Source organism: Rhinolophus sinicus, linkage group LG15, assembly GCF_036562045.2.
Source record: "Rhinolophus sinicus isolate RSC01 linkage group LG15, ASM3656204v1, whole genome shotgun sequence".
Classification (NCBI taxonomy): Eukaryota; Metazoa; Chordata; class Mammalia; order Chiroptera; family Rhinolophidae; genus Rhinolophus; species Rhinolophus sinicus.
In genome coordinates, this window is record NC_133764.1 from 30,932,362 (window position 1) to 30,949,358 (window position 16,997).

Sequence of the window (16,997 nt, forward strand, 5' to 3'; positions counted from 1 at the left end):
ACCCAACCTGACCCCAGCCCAGATTTCCAGGTTCAGTTCTGTCCCCAATGCACCCTAAGCTCTGTTTCCACTAGATTTCTCACCTGTTACTCAAATGCCTTCATGATCCTGCTCAGACCTTTTCCTTTAAGTGGAATTCCTTCTCTACCCTCCCCACTCTTTTTTCTAACACATCTGTCTATCCTGCATGACTCACCTTAGAAATTTTCTCCCCAAGATGCCTTCTGTGATCCTTTCCACTTTCAAGGCCTGCCTCTCTCCCCCATGCTCCTGCATTCCCCTGCGTGTGCATTCCCCCTGGGCTGTGTCCTGCTCCCAGATACAGAGTGCCGGATAGTGGTTGAAGTTGTATGATTATCTTACCTAACACGCAGTCCGGGGGTAGCTGGTTCTGGAGTTGGTACAGTAGATCAACAAAGCCCTCTAGGAATCTGGCTCTTTTTTTTTTTTTCATATTGTGAAACTCAGCATTTGGCTTTTCATCCTTGGTCTTGTGCCAATGCAACTACCTGTGTTCCGAATGCCATGTCTATACACAGCCATTCTGAAGTCAGGAAGAAGGTGCCCAATCTCTCTCCAGAAGTCACTTCATTGACCAGCTCTGGTCACATGCCCACCCCTAAACAATCCCTAGAAGGGGGAATTACACTTGGCTTGGTCCAATCATGGTTTATCCCTTGGGGCTGAGAGTAGCCCACCTGTCCTAAGAATGTGGTCACCTGAAAAATCTCAGGGCACTATAAACAAAAAAATAATGGAAAATCACTGTTGGGTAGCCCAACAAAGTTTTGTTTTGATCTGTTACCACATAATATAATTACTAGTTATACATATATTACTGTCTTCCCAGCTAGACTGGGTTTTTCAAGGAGAGGAATGCTATTTTATTTATGCCTGTGTTCACAGCACCACATCTGGAGCCTGACACTATGAAGGAAAATAAATATTGCCTCAATGAAGACCAAATTCATTTTGGAGTTGTAGGGAAGCAGAATTTGCCACTCCTAAAGGTGTCTCTCTGGCATGAAAATTACGTTATTTTTCAGAAACAAAAGACTCAGGAAAACCCTTTGACCTTCCCGCAAAGTGCCTAAAAGAATTAAGATAGAAGGTCTGTTCTGGGAAGAACTATCACCATAGATAACCGTAGTGTAATGTGAAGTAGGTGTGGCTCACAGGGAGGTACCCAGCAAGGCCCTTTGGATCAAAGTCCTGTCTGTAACCTACTGTCTCTAGATGGCCCAGCAAACATTAGCTCTTTTCATCTCCCTGTGAATTGCCTTACTTCCCTTTGAAGTCCCAGATCCTTGCCTTTCTCTCCTTAGTCCATATGACATATAGACCTCATTTTGCCTTACTGTCTTTGGAATTCTCATGCTTATGTGAATTCCCTGTGTGTGTCTTATGTCATTTTAATTATTTGACCAGCCGCAAGACCCAAGAGGGGAAGGGGGGAATTTCCCTCTCCCCCACAGTCCTCCCATGTTCCTCCTTTCCTACGAGCCCCTCATGAGTCCAGTCCTTCTTACTTCCTCCTGGCTACACAGGGGACCCCTCGGAGGCACCTTGGGAACTGTAGTTTCTGTTTTCTCAGTGTTGCTCTCTATCCCCAACCTCTCAAACCCAGTTCCCTGGTTGCTGAGGTAGACATGTTTGATAGAAGAGTCTAATCCTAGAACGCCATCCCATGGTAAGGACCCAGACCCAGAGCTACCAGCAGCCATGCTCCCTGCCTAAGAGAAAGGAGCAGAGATGGGAGGCAGAGTGAGAGTTTGTGAACAAAGTCCTGGGGCCTCTGATCTGAGGTCTTCAGAACTGCCCAGTACGTTTCAAATCAAGACCCACTCCACACCCATCAAAATAGAAAATACCAAGCACTGGTGGAGAGAGAGAGAGAGAGAGAGAGAGAGAGAGAGAGAGAGAGAGAGAGAGAGAGAGAGAGCAGATGGAAACACTTACCCTCCCTGAGTGGGGATGTAACTTGGTGCAACTACTTTGGAAAACGGTTTGATGGTGTCTACCAAAGCAGAACATACAAGTACCCTATGACTGAGCAATTCCATGCCTAGGTATATGCCCCCAAAGAAATGCATACATCTGTTCACCAAACAAAATGAAAAGAAATAGAAACAATCAAATGCCCATCAGCAGGAGAATGGGTGAATTCTACTGTATATACTGACATACAACAAATACAGTCACTCAATGGATACTATATGAAGGTCTGACAATTAAGTTCACAAACTTGTTGCAACAATGTTGCTAAGCTTTTTTGACATCAGAGGGATTATTCATTATGAATTTGTACCAACTGGACAAACAGTTAACCAAGGTTACTATTTTATTTGAAAGTGCTGAAAAGGCCACATGAAAAAGTTAGACAAAAACGACCTGAACTTTTCGCCAGCAATTCATGGCTCTTGCATCACGACAATGCACCAGCTCACATGGCGCTGTCTGTGAGGGAGTTTTTAGCCAGTAAATAAATAACTGTATTGGAACACCCTCCCTACTCACCTGATCTGGCCCCCAATGACTTCTTTCTTCACCCAAAGGTAAAGGAAATATTGAAAGGAAGACATTTTGATGACATTCAGAACATCAAGGGTAATACGATGACAGCTCTGATGGCCATTCCAGAAAGAGTTCCAAAATTGCTTTGAAGGGTGGACCAGGCACTGGCGTCGATGCATAGCTTCCCAAGGGGAGCACTTCGAAGGTGACCATAGTGATACTCAGCAATGAGGTAGGTAGCACTTTTCGTAGGATTAGTTCGTGGGCTTAATTATCAGACCTTCATACGTCGATGAGTATGAAAACTTTATATAAACATCATGGATAAACCTCATAAACATACTGTATGATCCATTTATATAGTGCTCAGAAAGCTATAAAGTTTGTCTTTTAAAGTTCTACATAAAGTTCAAAAACAGGCAAAAGTAATCCAACTTGTTAGAAGTCAGGTGGTTGTTACCCCCTTATGGGTGGGTAAGTAACTGGAAGAGGGCATGAGGAGGGGTTGGGGGGGCCTCAGGGGCTCTTGAAATGCCTGTTGCTTGATCTGGGAGCTGGTTACATGGACCTGCTCACTTTTTTAAAATTCATCAAGCTGTACCCTGGTTCACTGTGCAAGCTTCTCTATTTATGTTAAACTTCAATGAAAATGTACCTTAAGACAAAATGCCTAGTTCAGAAATTACACTGAGCAGATCAGTGTTGATGTGGGTCATGTGTCTTTGTCTTTTAGCAACAGTTCAGTTCTTTCAAAAATGATTCTTTCATTGTTTGCATCAATATAATTCATCATGGCAAGTTTTCCTTTCACACTGTACAGACAGCTGTGTCCTCAGGCCCCATGCTGGCCAGCCCTTTGTATGGACGCTTCTGTTTATTGGCAAGGCCAGCTCTGCTCAGCACCTGTGCTCGCTTAGAAGCTCAGATTCGCCCCATCCCAGATGCTCTGGCTAATTTTGTGTTGAGCAGAAAAAGTTCCCCTGATAGACAATGGAATGGAGATAGAAAGAGCACAGGACTTGGAGACAGACGGACTTATACCATTAACATATTTCTGCCACTGTGGGTCAGTTGCTTAACTTCTCTGAGCCTCAAACTTCTTATCTGTGAAATGGGATCATGGTCATGCCAACCCCATAGGGCAGTTATGATGAACGAAAGGGATCATATGGAGCAGCCAGCCCTATGCCCCCCATCATGAGCATCCTTAGTAAAGGGAAGGTTTTAGTGCTGTTGTTGAAGGAAGATGTGAAATAATCTTTTTTTCTAATTTCAAAATGAATGAATGTTCTATTGCAAAAAAACATGAAGCACACAGGAAAGCACCCAGAAGGAAACAGAAATCACTCAGCGATAACCCCTGACTCGTAATTTTGTGGTATGTCCTTTCACTCCTTTCCTGTGTATCTGGAATGAGCATAAATCTCGGTCCAAAGCATCAGATGGGCAAGAAATAGATCTTTATTTCCTCTAGTTCGGCTTCATTTCTGTTATGAGCCCTCCTTCCACAGTAGGCAGGACCTCAATCGCTTCAGCTCAGTCCCCCTGCTTTCCCTGGGGTGTGTCCAAATTCCTGGAGGGCCGGAAGAGGGAGGGGCAGGAGGGGGAGGAGGGAAGGGCCGGGGAGCTGGCCCGTGGATCTCAGCATTCATCTGAACGGTTTGCTGCCCATTGCCCCTGACTCCCATCTGCAAGCCCTGTGGGCTCAGGGCCTCTGCCTCGTGGCTCCCTTGGAGCATGGGGCAAGCCAGGGTGTGCCCTAGAGGCTTCCTGAGGACCCATCACAGGATCCTCCCCACACAGCATCCCCTGTCTGGGGTCAAACCCCTCAGGAATTAGCCTCACATGCCCTGGGTTCTTGGAGCTTCTGAAGTATCCTCCATGTCTGCACAGCCCTGGGCAGGCTTGGCCCGTGACAGGCAAGGCTCAGGATTTTTTCTCAGGAACCCTCCAGAGTCTAAGCTTTCAGCCTCTTTCCCTCTCCCCAGCTCCCCAACATACCACCATCACCCCCACCACCCCATCAACCCCAGAGAATCTTTTCCTGTGGTGGGGCTAGGGGAACATCTATCCATCATGCTTCCTGCTGTCTCAGCCCTGGGACCTTTCTGTTTTTTAAGCCCCAAAGCCTCATGACGTTCCTTTTCCACTTCTTTCTGTTTCACATCTCTTCCCTGAGGCAATAAGTTCCAAAGAGCAGAACTTTAATACAGAGGATAGTGGGTTGGGAGGAGGTTAACAAAGGGTAAAATGAAATGCAGATACAAAAATATCCCTTGATATTTTGAAGATACTGTCTACACATGCACACACACACACACACACACACACACACACACACACACACACATGCACGCATACCAACCAGTATGATACAACTTTGTGACCTAATTTTTCCACCAAGCAATGTATTATGGACCCATCCTGTATCACGATGGCATTTTTATTGACTGCATATTAGCCCATTGTACAGAGGTACAGTCATTTACCTTACTGTACCTTACCTTACCTTATCTAGTGTTGGAGAAATAGATGATTTCCAAATCCTTATTACTGTAAATAATATTGCAATGAACAGCCCACGGGCATGCCACTCGCAAGCTGTGGATTCTAAGGCAAGGGCAAAAAGCCTCAGTTTCTTGATTTATAAAACATTGGCCATACCTTCTAGAATCACTGAAAGAATTACATAAGATGATACATGTAAAGTATTCAACAAACACCAGTTCAAAAAAGGATGGTAAAGATGATTATAAAGGGGACAACAAACACACAACTTCTTACAAATCCATGTTACAAATCCAGGTTGCTCTTTAAAACTACCCAACAACAGAGTCTGGCAGGACAGGTGTGTGATGAGGAAATGGAGACCACCCCCTTCCAAATGGTTGCATCACCCCAAACACATGTGCCCGGAGTGCCCTCTCCCAGCAAAGCCAGTGCAGTCCGAGAGGCAAAGTAGGGACAGACAAGCCACACAATGACAGAGAAACCAGCATTAAGAAAGGGAAATACACAGTTTTACTGCCCTTCACAAAGAGAGGCCAAAGAAGCTGGAAAACAGAACCGGGGTGAGAGGGTGGGGGACCAGAAGTAGCAAGAGGGGTAGGCAGGATGGAGGTCGACACAATGGTGGTTGAGACAAAGTTCAGAACGGGGCCAAAGTGAAAAATGAACAGTCTGACCCAGTTCACGTACATCCATTGTCTACTATGCTTGCATAGTAGAAAACATAATTATAAACCACCTGGTATGCCTTTGGGTTGATACGCCAGTATCTTTTCTTCTCTCTCCCTCTCTCTCCCTCTCTCTCTCTCCCTCTCTCTCCCTCTCTCTCCCTCTCTCTCCCTCTCTCTCTCTAACTGAAGTACCCACTCTGTGCGGCCTTCTGCTCAATCCACATGGTAATAGTGACAAGACTTTGATGTCCTCCTCATTCAACAGAATGTTGTTTAGTTCAAAGTAAAGAACAGAGGCAATTCTTTGCTTTTAAATTATTAGCTCCCTAAGTCTTCTGTAATGATATAGTTTGACTGAAGTGTGCAGTTTATTAACTACATAAAGACGACATTATCAGAGCGGAGAAAGGCCGCTGCAAGTTTTGCCTTTCAGCCTGGCAGCAGGGGTTCTAGATACTTTGATCTCAATCAATGCTAAATGTCTTTGTGAGATAGAGAGAGAGAGCTGAAATTATCTTTGGCATGGCGGCAGCATCAATTATTCAAGCCCTTTTCCTTATGAATTAAAGTGTTCTTCAACTTCTACCCCACTTGTGGGTTTGGGTGGGTTTTTTTTTTTTCTTTTTTCTTTTATTGTTGTTTTTCCAGTCAGGAAAGGCATTTGGAATAAACCGCTGAGCGTTCGCTCATCATACTCCGGCTGACCTTTGAAAATTCACATCCACTCTTTCTCCTCCTCCTCTTTCCTAATTGCTCTCCCCCACCCTCACTCCCAGCCCTGGTCTTCTCCGAGGTGACCTCAAGGACTATTCAGAGAAAAGGGGGTCATTGTTTCTGTTTGGCTTCTTGCCAGGATGGTCAGCCAAGGCCAATGAAGTCGCCCCCTGACAAGAAGTGTTGGTCTGAAATCTGATGAAATGGAGGCAGCCACAGGCTGTTAGAAACCCTCCCTGCTGACCTCAGCGGCTCGCTGGGCCTCCCACGGAAGAGTTTGACTATCGAACGGCCCTTACGATCAAGACCCAGTTCTCCTTAATATGCCCACTTTCCAGAATGGTGATTTTCAAACTGCAGACTGAAACCGATGAGTGGGTCATCAAATCAATTTTGTGGGTCATGTCCAGCAGAATAGAATGGAGAAGAAAATATCAGAATTAATTTGATGTGTCAGGTTAAGTATTGTTTCTTGAAACTTTTGTTTCAGATATGAATGTACTGAGTCACCATATATCATCACCACCCCCTTCCCCAAAAGAGACCTTGAGATAAGGATTCGGTAGTAAGTTGCTTAATTGCGGGGTGGGGCTGTAGTGATTCCACAAAGTACAGTGAGGTAATGGGGTACATGAGACAGGAAGGGAGGAGAGCCAATGAAGTGTGTGTTAATGACTGGGTTAAATCCATGAGCCGCTGGAGTTCGGTACCTCTGGGGACACTCTAAAGGACTGTGTGGAATATACCTCAGACTTGTCCCACCAACCATGAGGGAGCTGGAACACTGGTCCACAAATGCCCATCCTCCATCGGTCAGGGTCTCATCTGACATTTAGGTTCATGGCACTTCTAGGACACATAGACCAAGTGTACCCCCATGGCCAGAGAGGAGACAGTAGGTTCTTCCAGAAATGACCATAATCTAGACACAAAGATCATGGCAGTAGGAGTTAAATAAAATATTGCTTTTTAAATTGTAATAGCCACAGTAGGTGGGTATTCTGCTGAGTATTCTGCTCACATATTCTGCTGAGTATTCTCCTGAAAGGCAAATGATCAACAGGTATCGAGAGCTTTAAAATTTTTCCTCTTTTATGACGAAGCAATCCTACCTACAGGAACTTTTTATAAGAAGCAGTTAAAAAGGGGGGGAATTAGAAATATCTCACATATCCAATAAAATGGGATTAGTTAACTAAATTATACTATAGCCCTATAATTGAATATCATCCCATTATTAAAAATGATGTTGAAATGAATATATAGTTATGGGAAAGATTTCATGGGGAAAAAAGCAGGTATTAAACTGGGTGAGGGGTATATGGAAATTCTCTGTACTCTGTTTGAAACTTGTCTGTAAATCTAAAACTATTCTCAAATTTAAGTTTATCTAAATATCTTTAAAAGGAGGTATTTGCAGTACTATCTAATTTCTACTTGACACACACACACACACTTATTAATAGAAGAATATACCTGAAGGTGATCACAGTGGTTATGTCTGTGTGGTGAGATTAGGGAGATTTTATCTTCTACTTTTTACTTATTTATATTTCCTATCTCTTTGTAGAAAAGAATATGTATTACTTTTTAAATAAAAAAATTGAATTTATTTTAAATCATCTTAAATGTAGCTTAAATATTCTTTGAGAGAAGCTTAGCAAAGAGGGAAAGAAGAAAGACTAATGGCTAAAATATATATATATAAACTCTAGCGTTCCACTGAGTTACCGTGTAATTGGTTTACCATTTCTGGATCTCCTCCTCTGGATTCAGTGTGGTTTTGCTTCTAACCCCAAGCAGAAAGTCTACCTCTACGTTACTGCAGCTGCTTTGCTTAAATGTACAGAGAGGCAGAGTAGCTGGGCAGATGCAAGCTGAAGGAGACTTACATTCCAGAGTTCCCCTGTAAGAGGAGACTGAAGTTACTCTCCATTATGCTGAAATCACATCCCTGCTTGGCCTTTGCTCCCTTCCCTGTCTCGTTTTCCCTACTCCCTGAATGGGTTCTCCTGGAAGCATTTTCATAATAAATCACTTGCCCATGAATCCTCATCTCAGGGTCTGCTTTTAGGAAACCCTGTGACAATGTTGCTGTTGATGCTTTGATGCATCTCCTTCCATTCTTTTTTCCATATATTCAACAAATGTTATATGACTCTAACGCACTGTACTTTATGGAATATTTAGCTCTGATCTTCCCAGAAGCCAGTTCTGAGAGAGCCACGATGGGCCACGTGATTCACAGCACCCATGGGGTTTTTTGTTGTTGTTTTTTTAAAATTATGGCTGGGGAGAAACAGAGGTATTTACTAGCGCTGAGTGCAGAGGAAAATCTGTCCTGTAAATTGTAGAGAACCACATTCTCAACAGCTTCCTGCAATGATCATAGTAACAAATTCCATAAGCTGATGGCAAAGAGCCACAGTGGTGTGGTTGAGGGAAAGAGCTCTCTGATGCTCTAATAAAATCCAAGGATTAAATTCAGTGTGTAATCAGGGATTGCACAAGAAAATGCCTACCGGGGCAAGGTGGGTAATATAAGTGAGGCACCATGTAAGAAAAGTTATTGGATTTTGAATTGTTGTCTTTTATCTAACCCTTTTACTAAATTCTTAAATTAATATATATAATTTGGGGTGATTGTTTTGAGTTTCCTATATTTACAATAATATTATCTACAAATAATATTTTTTCTCCTCCTTTTCCAATTCCTGTCTCAACTCTTTGCTGCATTGTTAAGAAACAGAGTAAAACTATAAAGATGATAATAAAATATGTATAATAAATATAGCAGAAAGGTCTAGTAAAATTTTTGAGGAAGTGTTACATATGCAAAAATATAGCTTTAGGGACATATACCCACATAAACTTTGCATATATTTTTATTATAGCAGATTGTATTGACATTTATTGTCTGTCTTCCTAAGGAGACACTCAGTTCCTCAAGGGAAGAGACAGTTTCTTACATAACTGCTGTTCAATCAGTGGTTATTACACTGACATTTGAATGAATGAATTTATGCTCTGGCTAATAAATTTTCCTGCAGTTGTATATTCTTTTACATCTGCCTCCCAAATACGCGTAGCTCTCTCTCACTCTCTCGCTCTCATTCTCTACCCCCTCGTTGGAATCCAGTGTGACCTAACTTTGCTACATTCCCTACCTGAATCCCATTCCACCAAACACTATTTTCTTACCCTTGACCCTTACACTCTTGTACTCAAATGGTCTCCTAAATCCGGTTGATTCACCACCTACATATCTCTCAGATCTTTACATTTCTCTCCTTCTTCGTTGCCACTTTCCTTGGTTCAGCTAATCCATTTTCCACGTTGCTACTAGAGAGAACTTTCAACCATACAAATTGCATATGTCCTTCCTGATTTGAAATCTTTTGATGGCTTTCCATTGTATTCATAGAAAAATCTCATACTTAGAATGGTACTCATATTCTGGCGTACCCCTCTAGCTTTATCCCTGGTCTTTCCATCTCTTACACCAGTTTCTGGCCATATGAATGTCTTACAACCTCCTGAAAAGATCAGAAGAGCTAAGGATCAAAAGTGATGATTGGGAGTTACTTAATTTTTAATCAATAAAAGTGGGGAAAATATATGAGTGTAACTAAACTCCCTTTCTTAATTCCTTTTAAACTTGGACTGCATGGGTGGAACGGAATAATAAAAAGGTCTTTAGTGGTACAAAATTTAGGAACCACTGAGATACAGATGAAACAAATAATCATAAATATGTATGAGGGAAGGAAAAATAATATTATTACCTGTATGCCCCTCGTCACACATGATGGGTCAAGTGCGTGGAGAGAAATATGGAAGAAACAGTTGTTTAAGGATAAAGCACTTTTTTCTACATACTACATAGATGTGATATTACCAGGTAATTTCAACTATGTCTTGGAAAAAAGGAGAAGGGGTTAAAGTCACCAAAAATGTGACTTATGAGGTCAAATATGTAGAATCAGCCTACATGAAGAATGGAATGAAGGACATGTATTTGGACACATAAGTTAGGAGTGGGGCTGAAGCATTTCCCTATGAAACTCTTGTGACACAGAGTGGCCACACAACTCACAACTTCCCCGGGTGCTCTCAAAGGAAACTCACACTCTCTAACCACCAGCGGGTCCTCAGTGCTCTAAGGCCACCCTCTGGATTCCTCTTACCCGTTCTCACTTCTACTCGCCTCCAGATTCTGCTTTTATATCTCTTCTTTTCTTTCCCTTTGCTCTGTCCCCCAATAATACCCTCATCTATTCCCAGGCTTTCACTATTTTCATTATGTCTCTGAAGATGTCCACAAAAGCTACATCTCCATTCCTGTTTCCTCTCCCAGGGACCCATGTGGCATTTTCAAACTCAACGTCATGAATTTACCTCCCCCAGTTTACTTCCTCCTCCTGATTACCAGGTCCCATCAAATGGCAACTCCACTCTCCAATGCGCTGGGCTCCACAGTCTCAGATACTTTTAACTCCATCCTCTCCTTTCCCCTGACATCATGCTCCAGATCTGTTCAACCCTCTGACTGTTCTTTCCTTCCCAGTTCTCCTGGTCTTGCCCTAGTGCGGTCCCCTTACCTCTCCAATCCTATGGCAATTTCACAGACGTACTGTTACTTCTCTTTTCGTTCCATCCCAGATCCGGTCCCTGGATGTATTTTTCTAAAGCGCAGCTCTGATCAGCCATAGTCAGGCTCAAAACCCTCCACGGCTCCCCATTGCCCATCAGAGTAAGTCTATTTCCCTCAGCTGAGCTCTGGGATCAACCTGTTTAGAACATCGTCTCCTACTATCCCTTTAATAATCTCAACTCCCTGTGGTTCTTGAATGCATTCCCTCTCTTTCCTCTCTATTCTCTATCTCTATCTTTTGTCCTTGTGGTTCCCCCAACTGGAATGCTTTCCTTTTCCTCTCCCTGGCATGTAAGTTTCAACCTAAACTCATGTATGAAACCTTGATGTCACCAGTGGGGTGATTCTTCTCTCCCTGAAACTCTGTATTCTCTAGGCAGTTGATCACATTCTGCTTTCTATCACCGTAATGCATGTTTTAGTGCCCTGACAACTTGGAAAGTCCTTGAGGGCAGAAGCCACGCAAGCCATTCTTGCATCCCCAGCACCAACCACACAGCAAGTCCTCATAACGGGTGTTGAATGAATCCTTAAATTATTAACGTTGCTGAGACTTGCTGAGCCAGGCCACCTCTACTGAGAAACCACTCTCTCCCATAGCTCTGTTGCTAAAATCACACACAGACCAGCTCATCTGTGCTTTCCTCACAAGTCCAGCAGTTCTTACACATCCCTCATTACAGACCCATCTGACTGCTCTCTCTTCAGACCCAGATCTCTTGCCCTGAGGGCATCAAGCCAACTCTCCCAGATTAGAATCTCAGTCTCAGGGATTAGCCAACTTCTGAGGGCCTCATTTTCTGTCTTCCTGTCCCCAGCTTTCCGCTTCTGAGATGATCCCCAGGCCCAGGAGCGCAGCCAAAGCTTGACCCCAAGGCAGTGTCCCCTCAGAACCAGCTCAAGAGTAAAAGAAGCCCTGCTTTCCCGAGATCAAAGCTCCGTGCAGCCAGATCACCCATGGCCTAATGCCACGCTGCTATGGCAACGTGAATTTTAAGTAGGCTTCCGCAGAAGCTGTCTCTTCTATTTCAACAACCCCAGAGCCAGCCTCTACAGGCGGGACACCCCACAATGAGGGCCCAGGGTGCCCCTGAAGGACCTGAGTCATTTTCTAGGGTCACCTGGTAGCTGACATTTTGAGGCCTGATCTAGAGAGGGAAGGGGTGGATCACACGTCTCCAGAGATAGAATGTATTACTGAGCAAGACGTAGGGGGCACCAGCAGCCTCTAGGGCAGAACCCAAGAAGGAAACTGAAACCAGCTCCACACTTTTCTCCCCTCCAGGAACCCAGGCTCTTAATTATCTTTTACATCCATGCAAAGATGACTGACATAGTACCCAATCCTGTGGCCATCATCATCACTCGGGGAAATAAATCACATATTGAAACAATACACAGTATACTGTAACTGAGGTCATACTAATGATTCCCTCACTTCCTGTTATATATTGTACACTGGAACCACTGATGGCACCAAACACCCAAAGCCCCAGCAAGATTGGGATGCCCTACAGGAGACAGGCAAGGAAGCACATGCTCCACGGTCTCTGTGATCGTCCCCAATGTCCCGTCCTCCCAGATTTAGGACTGTACAAGGGGATGGGAGCCCCGGTATACTTGGCCTCATGCCCTTGGCCTCTAGAGGAAAATGCTCAACTCCAGCAGTGAGAACTCACTAGCACAGATAATATAACAGTGTCAATATCAGTTCTGGCTAGGGTGTAAGGAAATTATTGCCCTCATGCATTCATGCTGGTAGAAATCTAATTTCACATAGACTTCTAGCAAGGCAATTGGCATGGGGAATTGGTCTTTAACATATACGCACATTTTAACCCAGCGATCCCTCTGTGTTGTTTCCATGCTGGGGAGAGACTTGTAGATGTGCACAGAAAAGAATACACCAGGACGTTTATCACAGCACTGCGTGTTTTCATGAAAAATTGGAAACAACTTAATATTCACCTATAGGAGAATAATCAAACCTAGACACAAGCAAGCATCGTGTATGACTTTCCTGGAGCTGCTGTAACAAAGTGCCACAAACTAGGTGGCTTAAAGCAAGAGAAATTTATTTTCTCCCAGTTCTGGAGGCCAGAAGTCCAAATGCAAGCTGTTGGCAGAGGCACGTTCCCTCTGAAAGCTCTCGGGATGGCTCCTTCCTTGCCTCTTTCAGCTCCTAGTGGCCCCAGCAGTCCTCAGCATTATTCGGCTCGTAGCAGCATCGTTCCAATCTCTTCCTGCATCTTCACATAGACTTCTTCCCTGTGTGTCTCTGTGAGTCCTCCCTTCTTCTAGAAGGGTTTCAGTCGTTGAATTTAGGGCCCATCCTAATCCAGTATGACTAGTATTTCAGTAAAAACACCACTAGGGATTTTTTTAAAGACACTAAAAATCTCAGACCAATAACTTCTAGGAAGTTGTTGACTTTTCATCCTGTTTCAACAAAAGTACTAGAGATTAATAAGAGATGTAAAAGTGAAATAATAAAAGGGCCTCTGATACACAGTATTAGCCTCAGAGTGATGTATCTGGACGTTTGCTGCATAATCAGGAGATTTTTATCTTAATAGGTGATCGTCTTCAACACCCCAAACCCCAAACCGAGTGTGGTGCTGCCTGAGGCTCTGCACAGAGGAGGCTGTAGGTATGACTCTGCCCTTTAGAGGTTCTCATCGTAGAAACTTACTGTGATGAGAGTAATGAGTGGTAAAAATAAAACCCAATCATCATAACATAATGGCAGAGGCCGGCCCTCCAGTAGTCCAGAAGCTTGGCTGAATAGCCCAGGAGTGCCGTGTTACCGTGAGCCTTCAAATTCTCTTTGCTTTGAAGCCAAAGAAGAATGAGAGAACGTTGAGCAAAGGGATGGACCAGGGCTGGGGACTCTGCAAGCGAAGCAGAGAGCTCTGTAACCCAGGTCTTTCTAATACCTCATGGGTAACATGCACAATAGAAGCTGATGACTTGGGTCAAGTGTTTGGGCCCTACTGGAAATGAAGCTTGCTGTACCCTCGTAGTGGGTAGCTATGTTTGCGGGTTGGCTGAGGTATACTCTGCTCGGTCCTTGTTCTCCAGGAACCGGATTCCAGAAGATGCTTTATGTCGGCTCCTTACAGAGGTGGGTGTCTCCTTCATTCTGTGCCTTCTCATTTCATACGGGTAACATCTCACCATGTTCTTTTGCATTTCGTGAAAGGTAAGAGCTCTGAGATTATTTTTATACAAGTATGTTCTGGCCTTCTCTACCACATGTTCCTTAAGGGAACTAAAGCTTTCTGTACACTAGCCCAATGCACTCACACAGAGCCACATTTTAGGGCCCGCAACACTTTCTCCAGGTTCTTTGCTTTAATACCACCTTGGACATAAAAATAGCAAATATTCAGCAAGCATTCACCATATACCAGGCACTGATCTGAGCTTTATACATAAATTAGCTCAGAATCTGCGTACCCCTATATGACACAGGTATTAGCCTGATCCCAAATTTATGGATGAGAGAACTGAGGGTTAGGGAGCTTTAATAAAATGCTCAAGGTCACTTAGCTAGGAAAGAGCAGAACCTGGATGTGACCTAAAGTGTTGTGCACCAGGCAGTGTGCCCTGAGTTGTCATGTTCTGCACCCTTTCCTAATATAGTGTATTCTAATTCTTAGTTTAAAACTATGTTCCCCAACTAAACTATGAATCCTTGAGAGCAGGACCTAATTTTATTCATGACAGCATACCAAATGCCTAGTAAGCCCACCATGAAACATGGATGGATGGATGGATGGATGGATGGATGGATGGATGGATGGATGGATGGATGGATATATTAAAGGAAAAAAACTTTTCCTTCTGCCAACTTGTCTTCCTTTTTTGGGAGCCTGTAAATTAGCTGACAAAAAAAATAAAATAAAAATAACAGGTTAATTAACAGATTAATTCCCAGATTAACAAAGAAAAGACAAAGTTTATTCACATTCAGAACACACAAAGAAATGGCTCCTCAAACAGCTGTAGTTAATGGTTTCTATATCATCTTGATAAAAAGAGGGGTTAGGATTTCAAGGGAAAGCAAATGGTGGGAAGTAATGAGAAACAAGTGGTGGAACACAAGCAAGGATATAGAAAGTTTTGATCAGGTTTTGTTTATATAATTTCTCATCCAGGTGCAAGTGGTCCATCTCCTTTCCAACTGTAAACTTCCCAGAGAGGGGATTTATGGAGGCGTATTTTTGAGAAGCTTTGCTTAAGTCAGAAAAAAATAAAAGTTTAGATAAGATTCCCCACCCCCGGGAACAAGCTACTGTTTGTTCAGATGCTTTTAGCTTGAAATAAGCTGTATACCACATGGGTGAGTCCAAGGGGATCCCATCAAATGGATGCGTGGATGAAGGGAGAGGTGGGTGGACAGATGAATGGATGGATGAAGGTGGATGGTGTAGACTCATTTGTGTGTTTAGGATGAAGAGTAAAGAGGCATTTCATGACAGGGCCAGAGCCAGACAGGCTCGTAAGACATTCAATGAGAATAAATTTCCCTGCCCCCAAATTGTATCCATAGCTTGTTGTGTTATCTAAATTTCTAAGTTTGGAGATGTATTTTCTTGAGCCAGAGGTCTCTGTTAAAATGGAGCTACAAGGGAGGGGGAAATGCTATAACTCGATAACTCGGAGCAATGTATCTATTTACATCTATATCTATATCTATACATATGAACTTGTATGAAATATATCAATTTAAATATATGTATAATAGTATATGTACAACAATATTATATATATTATATATAATATATATAGTATATTTTTTATATATATAATTGTTATATATAATATACACAGCCATTATATATGCCCTTGCAGACAGCAACAGGAGATGTCCAGGGACCCAGAGACTTGGAGAAGCAGACCTAAGACCCTGTCCCTCAAGTTGGGATACCTGAAGGGCTGCCCAGAACAGAAAAAGGGGACTCTGACAAAAGAAGAACTTCTCCCTAAAGCATAACAAACATACAATAGAAGCTGCCAAAAGAAAACAGAGATAATGGAGGAGGAGTGAGGACCATTATTCAGAGACAATGGATGAGAAATTCAAGACTGGAAACAAGACATGAGTCCTCAGATTGAAGAAGGGCCACCCAGCAGCATGCACACAAGCTTCTCCACACCGGGACACATTGCAGAAACTGCAGAACACTCAACACAAGCACCAGTTCTTGGAAGCAAAATGGAGAAGAAAAAGTATAAAGCAACAGCAATGGGACTTCTTGTCAGCAACAAGACAGGGCCGATGAGGAAATAATAGTATCTGAAGTAGAGAGAGGAAATTTTCTCCCAACCTATCATTCTTGATTCAGCTAAACAATCATTTAACAAATAGTAAAGATGAAAATAGTAAACTAGTAATGAGGGTAAAATAAAGACTTTCTCAGGAAAAAAAAAACACAAAAAAAACTCAGTTTACTTCTCAAAGCCATCAATGCGAGAATAACTAAAGGATGCACTTCAGTACAAAGAAAACTGTACCTGGAAGGAGGAAATGAGACCGAGGGACAATGGTGAGCAAAGAGTTGGGTAAACATATTGTTGAAGTTAAATGAGCATTGACTAACACACAATAAAAACAACCATAATGACTCATTTGTTTAAAACCATCATGAAACTCATAATAATATAGAACAAAGGTTGGCAAACTTTGGCCCTGGAGCTGCATCCAGTCAGCTACCTGTTTTTATGTGGCCCTGGTGGTAAGAATGGTTCCCCCTGATTTTTTTTTTATTGTGATAAAATAAACACATAAACTTACCATTTTAACCATTCACTGTGCGATTCAGTGGCAGTAAGTGTATTCACCTGGGATAAGGAGGATAGAGATACTGTTTTGCCTTTTTTTAAGCATTACAAATAATTAGGGCAAAATGTTAACACGGGTCAATTCTAGG